Consider the following 6,860-nt stretch of genomic DNA (forward strand, 5'->3'; position numbering starts at 1 on the left):
CTAGTCTGTTTTCTGTGGCATGATGTCATGGCCAGGAGGCACTTTGTACTCATCAATGCAGGGCTACAAGGAGTGGTGTAACATAAGAGACAGAAAAACATGTCAGAAAAAACATTTCCCTGTTCCCTTGCTTGTAGATACTGCTCAAGTTGCTGCTCAGCAGGAAGTAGGTGATCAGACTTTCTGACCCTGAGAAACAGTGAGCATTGCCCATTTGTTTTCAAGCAAAAAGCTTGAATAGCCAAAGTTTCTCAAGAAATAAAAAGTTCTGGTAAATGTCTGTGTAAGAAATGTTATTCTGACATTGCCAGAATTCTGACTTGTCAAAATACTTGCAGTATTTTGACATTCTCAAACCAAAAGGCTGTCTTTGGTTATGTCCCCTTCGGTTATTGCTGCTGCTGCTGCTGCTGCTGGGAGATGCTATTCAGTTTCTCTTAAACCCAGCTCTCACCTGAGGGCCAGGCTTCTCACCAGGGCACACATCATGATGTGACCTATGATCAAACAGCTGTCAGAAAGCTCCCCAGTTTGGAGGGGTTGCATGAGCACTCAAAGAGATCTTCCAGGAAGGGCCATCATCAAGCAGACTCAAACCACACATGCCACTACAGGTTCAACAAGTTGAAAGCTCTTGTTCTGAATAAAATATGAAATGTTTTCTCTTGTTTCCTACTTAAATTCAATAGAAAAGTGCTCACCAGAACTATGTTTTTGGTCCTGGGATTTAGGCTGCTGTAAAGGGGCGCAGCCTGGGGTGCCTGAGTCTCAAGAGGAGCAGGAGACAAGTAGTGAAATTGTTGGTGTCAGACTTAGAGGTGTCAGCTTTAGACTTTTTCTTGTGGACTACCGTGCACTTTTAGGCAGAGTTAAGCCATTAGAGTGGGATTCAGCTCATCTGAAGTAGATACCTCATGCTTCTTCAGCTGGATAATACACAGAGCTCTCTGAACTCAATTTAGTGCTTCAACATAGGCACCAGGAGACACTGGAGATATCTGGAGGTTTCCTGTGTGGCTTCCAGCTGCAGGTCTGTGAGCATGCAAACCTCTTCTGGTCCTGCACAATAACTCTCAGTAGGTGCATACATCCCAATATCCTAGATCACCTCTGGTGGCACTAGCTGGTCATATTTAGGCAGTTGACACAATCTCTGTTGACCACATTGACTGGTTCTCCATTGACTATAAGAGTTCAGATATCTAGTGTTAGGACATCTACATTCAACTGCCTCATGTGGGTGGCTAAATCCCATGCTTAAGTCCAGGGTGACTATATCAGGAAGACACTGTAAGAAGAGTACTCCAAAATTTGAGGGTCACTCAAATGAAACACTGACAGTTTACCCAAAGCAAAGAGCTGCTTGTGGATTTTGCTTAGTTTTTGTCCCACATAGGGCCTTTTCACTGCGTTGGTTCTTTCCTATAAGAATTATACAGAGGAGAGTTTTAGCGAAGGTTTGAACCTTATGGGGCTCTGACTGGGTTAATCAGTTCCCTGTTCAACATGTCATGTCCTTCAAAATGAGCATTCAGCTTTGTGAGAGGCATATATCTGGCGCAAAATTAATCAGATGCAGAGGCCAAGTTCTCCAGAAGTAGGTGGCTCCCTTGAAACATACCTTTGAGTCTTCATCATTCTTGCCATAATTTCCAAAGTTTGGACTTCTTAAAATTTGCCATGACTAAGTTACATTTACACTAATCAGCATATAAGTCAAGAAATTGCAATTTTCTCCTCCAAGACAGATGTAAGCAGTGAATGAGCTGCTAACATCTCATTACACGCAACGATGTCATTATGTGGAAAATAGCACAACAGGGATGCCTGGAGCAAGACTTTTAGACACTGAGATCTGAGAACTTGCTCATAAAATACTGACTCAAATTGAAACAGTCAGGATGAAATTCAGTGCCTTAATACTAACAAGTCAGACACCACTATGCTGCATGGGCTTGTCATTCTCCTTGTTTCTTTTAATGTATTTAAATTGTGTTGAGGTAATGGGAGTGGCATGGTTGGGAGCTTCAGACCTATTTTAATTCAATTGTAACCTTGGCAAACTTCTATGCTTTAACAGATCCTCTAGTAACATGCTCCAAAGCCCCAGAGGAGCCTGTTAAACGTCATAGGACCTGCCTTGGATTGAAAATACGTTCAGGTAGTTAAATGAAGGGCTTGCTCTTTTTTTGGAGCCACATGGAGTTCGGCACATACTCAAGTTTATCCCTGATAAACCTATAATACTGGAAATCCTGCAGATCCTGGACAGCTAGGAGGACATTTGAGCAGACTTAGACATCATTTAACCTCAACTAGTGTGTCTATTCCTCTGCTCCACTGGTGATGAAGAACTAAAGAGTAGTGACGTTAGGTGTACCCAAGGCTTTATGTCGTGCAACAACGCAAGGATGTGAGCTCAGCTTTACACAACAAACCACTCTGGCTGCTGGAACATCTCTCTTCTTTCTTTTATTTAATTTGTGCTCTCCGTGGGCTTTTTGTGAGGCAAAAGATGTGGATGCCTGGATAACCTTAGGGAGATGCTGAGGAGCAGCTCAGGTGAATAAAATCCACAAACCAGTTAAAATTCCACTGGGTGAAACATAAGACTGTCCTGTTCTAAGACACTCCTTATTCTTGACTGTCTTGCTTTCTCTGGGGAGAAAGAGCTACTGTGGTCCTTGGACTGAAGCCAGCAGTCTTGTTCCAGCAGTCAGAGAGAGAAAAATTCATCCACTGTCTAAGCAAAATGAAACACAGCACCAAGGGAACAAGAGCCACAGGCTTGCTGCAATGTAGCCCTTTGGGTGGGTTCAGTTTAGGATGCTGACCTGTGGTTATGTGGCAGCAGTGTCTTTGTAGCTGCAGGGATGAGCATCTATTTTTTCTCAGAAAGCCTCTTTGAGTATGTATTGCTGGTCCTGAAGGGTGGCTGTCCCCTGTCTGCACAGCAAGGATTGCCACCACAGTCAGCAGCCCTCCTGAGACCTTTGCAACCAGGCAGAAAAGAAATCTTTACTGCTCCTCATCACAAAGGATTCTGGCAGGGGATGACATAAAGAATTTGGGCCCTTTGTGCTTCTCAACGTCTGCTGTTTGGGCAGAGATCCTATGGATGGTGTAGGAGTGCTGGGTTTGGAGTGGAATACAGACACAAAGCACTCTGATTTTGGAAGGAGCTGCCTTGTAGCCTGGTGGGGCCAGGGTGTCTGGGCACTTTGTTTATCCATCAGCCAAAGCCTGGGAAGGGAGGTGTGTGGCCTGGTGCACCAAATCTTGCCCTGAGAGAGAGCCATGCAGCTGGGGCAACACCTCTACAGCTCCAGTTCTCAGTGGCTGCCTTTCTTGTCTCACAATGTACAGGGGTCCAAAAGCCCAGAAATGGTTAAAATGCAGCAACATTTTTCACCATGCTCCACAGTGTTGAGGACAGGGGACAGGCAGGTGAACCTTTGGCACTTTCCCTGCTCACCTTTTCTTCACACATATGCTAAAATAATTGTTACTGAGGGAGAAATCACAATGATCTCTCTCTGCCACAGAAAAAGAAAATATGAAATAAACCCTAGATTCACAGAGTATCCAAAACAATATTTTGTGACCAGCTAAAACAAACAGCATGGTTACCACCAAAGGAATGGCCAGGCAGCCTAGAAGGGAAGATCACAAAACACTGAATGGTTGTTAAGGGAAAGAAAAAAAGAAAGAAGGAATAAAAATAGTTATTTCTACAAAAGGCTGCCTCAGCTGGGAATTAAGTGAAGTGGGAGAAGTGCAGCAGGTCCAGAGCTGTGCCCTAAAGCTGATCAGAGGGGCTCAAGAACTTCTCCTATGAGGACAGGCTGAAAGAATTGGAGCTGTTCAGCCTGGAGAAGAGGAGGCTCCAGGGAGACTTTACAGATACATATTATCTGAAGGGAACCTACTGGAAGGCTGGGGAGGGACTGTTTAGAAGGGCTTGTAGGAATAGAAATAGGGGCAATGGTTTAAAACTGGAGCAGGGTAGATTTAGGCTGGGCATAATGAATAATGAAGAAGTACTTTACAATGAGAGTAGTAAAACACTGGAACAGGCTGTTCATGGATGTGGTTAAGGTCCTGTCACTGGAGACATTCAAGATCAGACCCGGTGTGGCCCTGGGCAGCCTGCTCTGCTTGGAAGTGTCCCTGCTCACTGCAGAGGGGTTTGACAAGGTGACCTTTGAGGACGCTTTCCAAACCAATGCAATCTGTGAATCTGTGAATCTTCAGTTCCGACCGAGGCTGTGTCAATGGAACGCTGCTGGGCTGGGGCTGTCACTGTCCTGGCCAGCCTGCACTTTTGAACCGTGCAACTGAGTCAGGCTCTGCAGACCCATGGGAAGATGGAAACAGGATGATTAGAGCTTTGAAGTTGCCAGGGTGTAATAGCAAGAGGAGAGGAGGGAGCCCATGCTCACAGTATCCCACTGTCTCTCATCAGCAGCAGCACATTAATTTGTTGGGTGAGGATCATGCAAGAGAAGCAACAGGGCAGTCTGTCAGGAAAAAAAGCACAGGAGAGGAGGCCCAGGGATAGGAGGGGGCTGGGGGACAGAGGGGCAGGGTGGGAAGGGGAGTTTGGAGAAAATTGCTAGAAATTACAGTATTCAGCTTTTGCTGACAGTATATCAAAGCCCAGCTTCTGCCTTTATGATATTTAAATCCCTGCCGCTTCCTCAGAAAAACAGCATCGGCACAATGGGAACATTGTAGGGCCTGGGGAGGGGAGCCCTGCTGAAACGGGACTCACTCCGGCTTGGGGTGCTGGCCAGGACCTCGAGGGCCTGATGGCTCCACCACAGAGACCGACAAAGTGCCCATCTACAGCCACAGTGTCCTGAGGAGGCACTTCGAATTCACCTCCTGTGAAGTAGGAGTGTGGAGTGCGCACACTCACAGTTACACACTCACACAGTTACACACAGTTACACACAGTTACACACAGTTACACACACACACAGTTACACACTCACACAGTTACACTCACACAGTTACACACACAGTTACACACTCACACAGTTGCACACTCAGTTACACACACAGAGTTACACACAGCTGCACACTCACATAGTTGCACACACAGTTACACAGTTACACACTCACACACACAGTTACACACAATTGCACACTCATACAGTTGCATACACAGTTACACACTCAGTTATACACACACAGTTACACACACAGAGTTGCACACACACATGGTTGCACACACAGTTGCACACTCACACAGTTATACACACAGCACACACAGTTACATATACAGTTACACACCAGCACACAATTACACAATTGCACACTGACAGTTACAAACACAGTTACACACTCACACTGTTACACACTCACACAGTTGCACAGTTACGCACACAGTTACACACACAGTTACACACACAGTTACACAGCTGCACACTCACGCAGTTGCACACTCACACACATTTACACACAGTTGCACACTCACACAGTTGTATACACACAGTTACACAGTTACACACACACAGTTGCACACACACAGTTGCACACTCACATAGTTACACACACAGAGCGCACAGTTACATACGCAGTTACACACTGGCACACAATTACACAGTTGCACACTGATAAAGTTACAAACAGTTACACACAGAGTTACACAACACACACTTACACACACAGTTACACACTTGCACTGTTGTACAACACACACACACAGTCACACACTTGCACTGTTGCACACACACAAACACTCAACACCTAGTTACAGACTCACACAAAGGTACACACACAGTTACTCACTTGCACCCCCACACTCACACCACTGTCCCTCCCTGCCAAGGGAAGCGACCCCATGGGAATGGCAGCCTCTTCACTGGTGGTGCCAAGTGCACCTTCCAGATGACTGCCTTATTCCTCAGCCAGCACCCTCCAAGAGCCAAAAGGGTGGGACACAAACCTCTCCTGGGGGCAGAGCCCTAGTAGATGGGTTGCGTGGGTGGCAGAGATCCTGACCATGCCAGAAGGATGTGAGCTGCAGGAGAAGGACAGGTAGACACAAGGCGGTGCCTGGAGAGGGCAGTTCCCCAGGAAGGGTGTGTGTTGCCCAAGGTGGCTGGTGTGGCAGCGTCAAAGCAGGTTTTATGTGCATCCACATGTTCACAGCCGGGCACTACCTGCCAGGAATGAGCAGTGTCAGAGCTCCCTGCTGGAGCCAACTCATAGCCAAGTCCCACTGAAACTCTGAGCCAAGTTGCTTGTCAGAGGTGTTCCTCCAAGTGGCAGAGCCGAGGGGCCAAGGAGAAGGTAGTTCTTCCTGGCATGAATCTAGCATCAAGCTGGAGTTGCCTGTGCTGCCCACTCAAATCTTGACCCAAAGAGACAGAACAAATTAGCAAACATTAACTAGTAAATAAGTTGTCTTCAAAGAACTCTGCAAGACCTCACGAGGCAGGCAGCTATCTCCCCCTCTCTGGATGGCTGGAAGAGGTGGAGACACTCTTGTGGCTGCCCTCCGGAAAGCATATGGACATCGAGGGAGTCTCAGCTGCAGCACGTCTTCCCTGGCATTAGCTGCCAACACCCAGCCAGGGGCTCAGCCCTTGAAACCATCTATTATCTCTAAGAACTATTTGCCAAATAACAACATCAAAGGCCTTTGTGTTCATAAACCTAAACTGGTTCTTTAATAGAACAACAGATCTAGCATTTGAGCCTAGTGCAGACAGACTTGCTTTGCCACCTCCTTCCTGTCTCTGTGTTCCCTGGTTGGTGACACCTTTCTTTCCCAGGATATGTATGGAGGAGCAGGGGATGATGATTAATTAGGCTGGAAGCCAGAATCACTTCCTACTCTGGGTGCAAAA

Source organism: Indicator indicator, chromosome 20 (assembly GCF_027791375.1).
Source record: "Indicator indicator isolate 239-I01 chromosome 20, UM_Iind_1.1, whole genome shotgun sequence".
NCBI lineage: Eukaryota > Metazoa > Chordata > Aves > Piciformes > Indicatoridae > Indicator > Indicator indicator.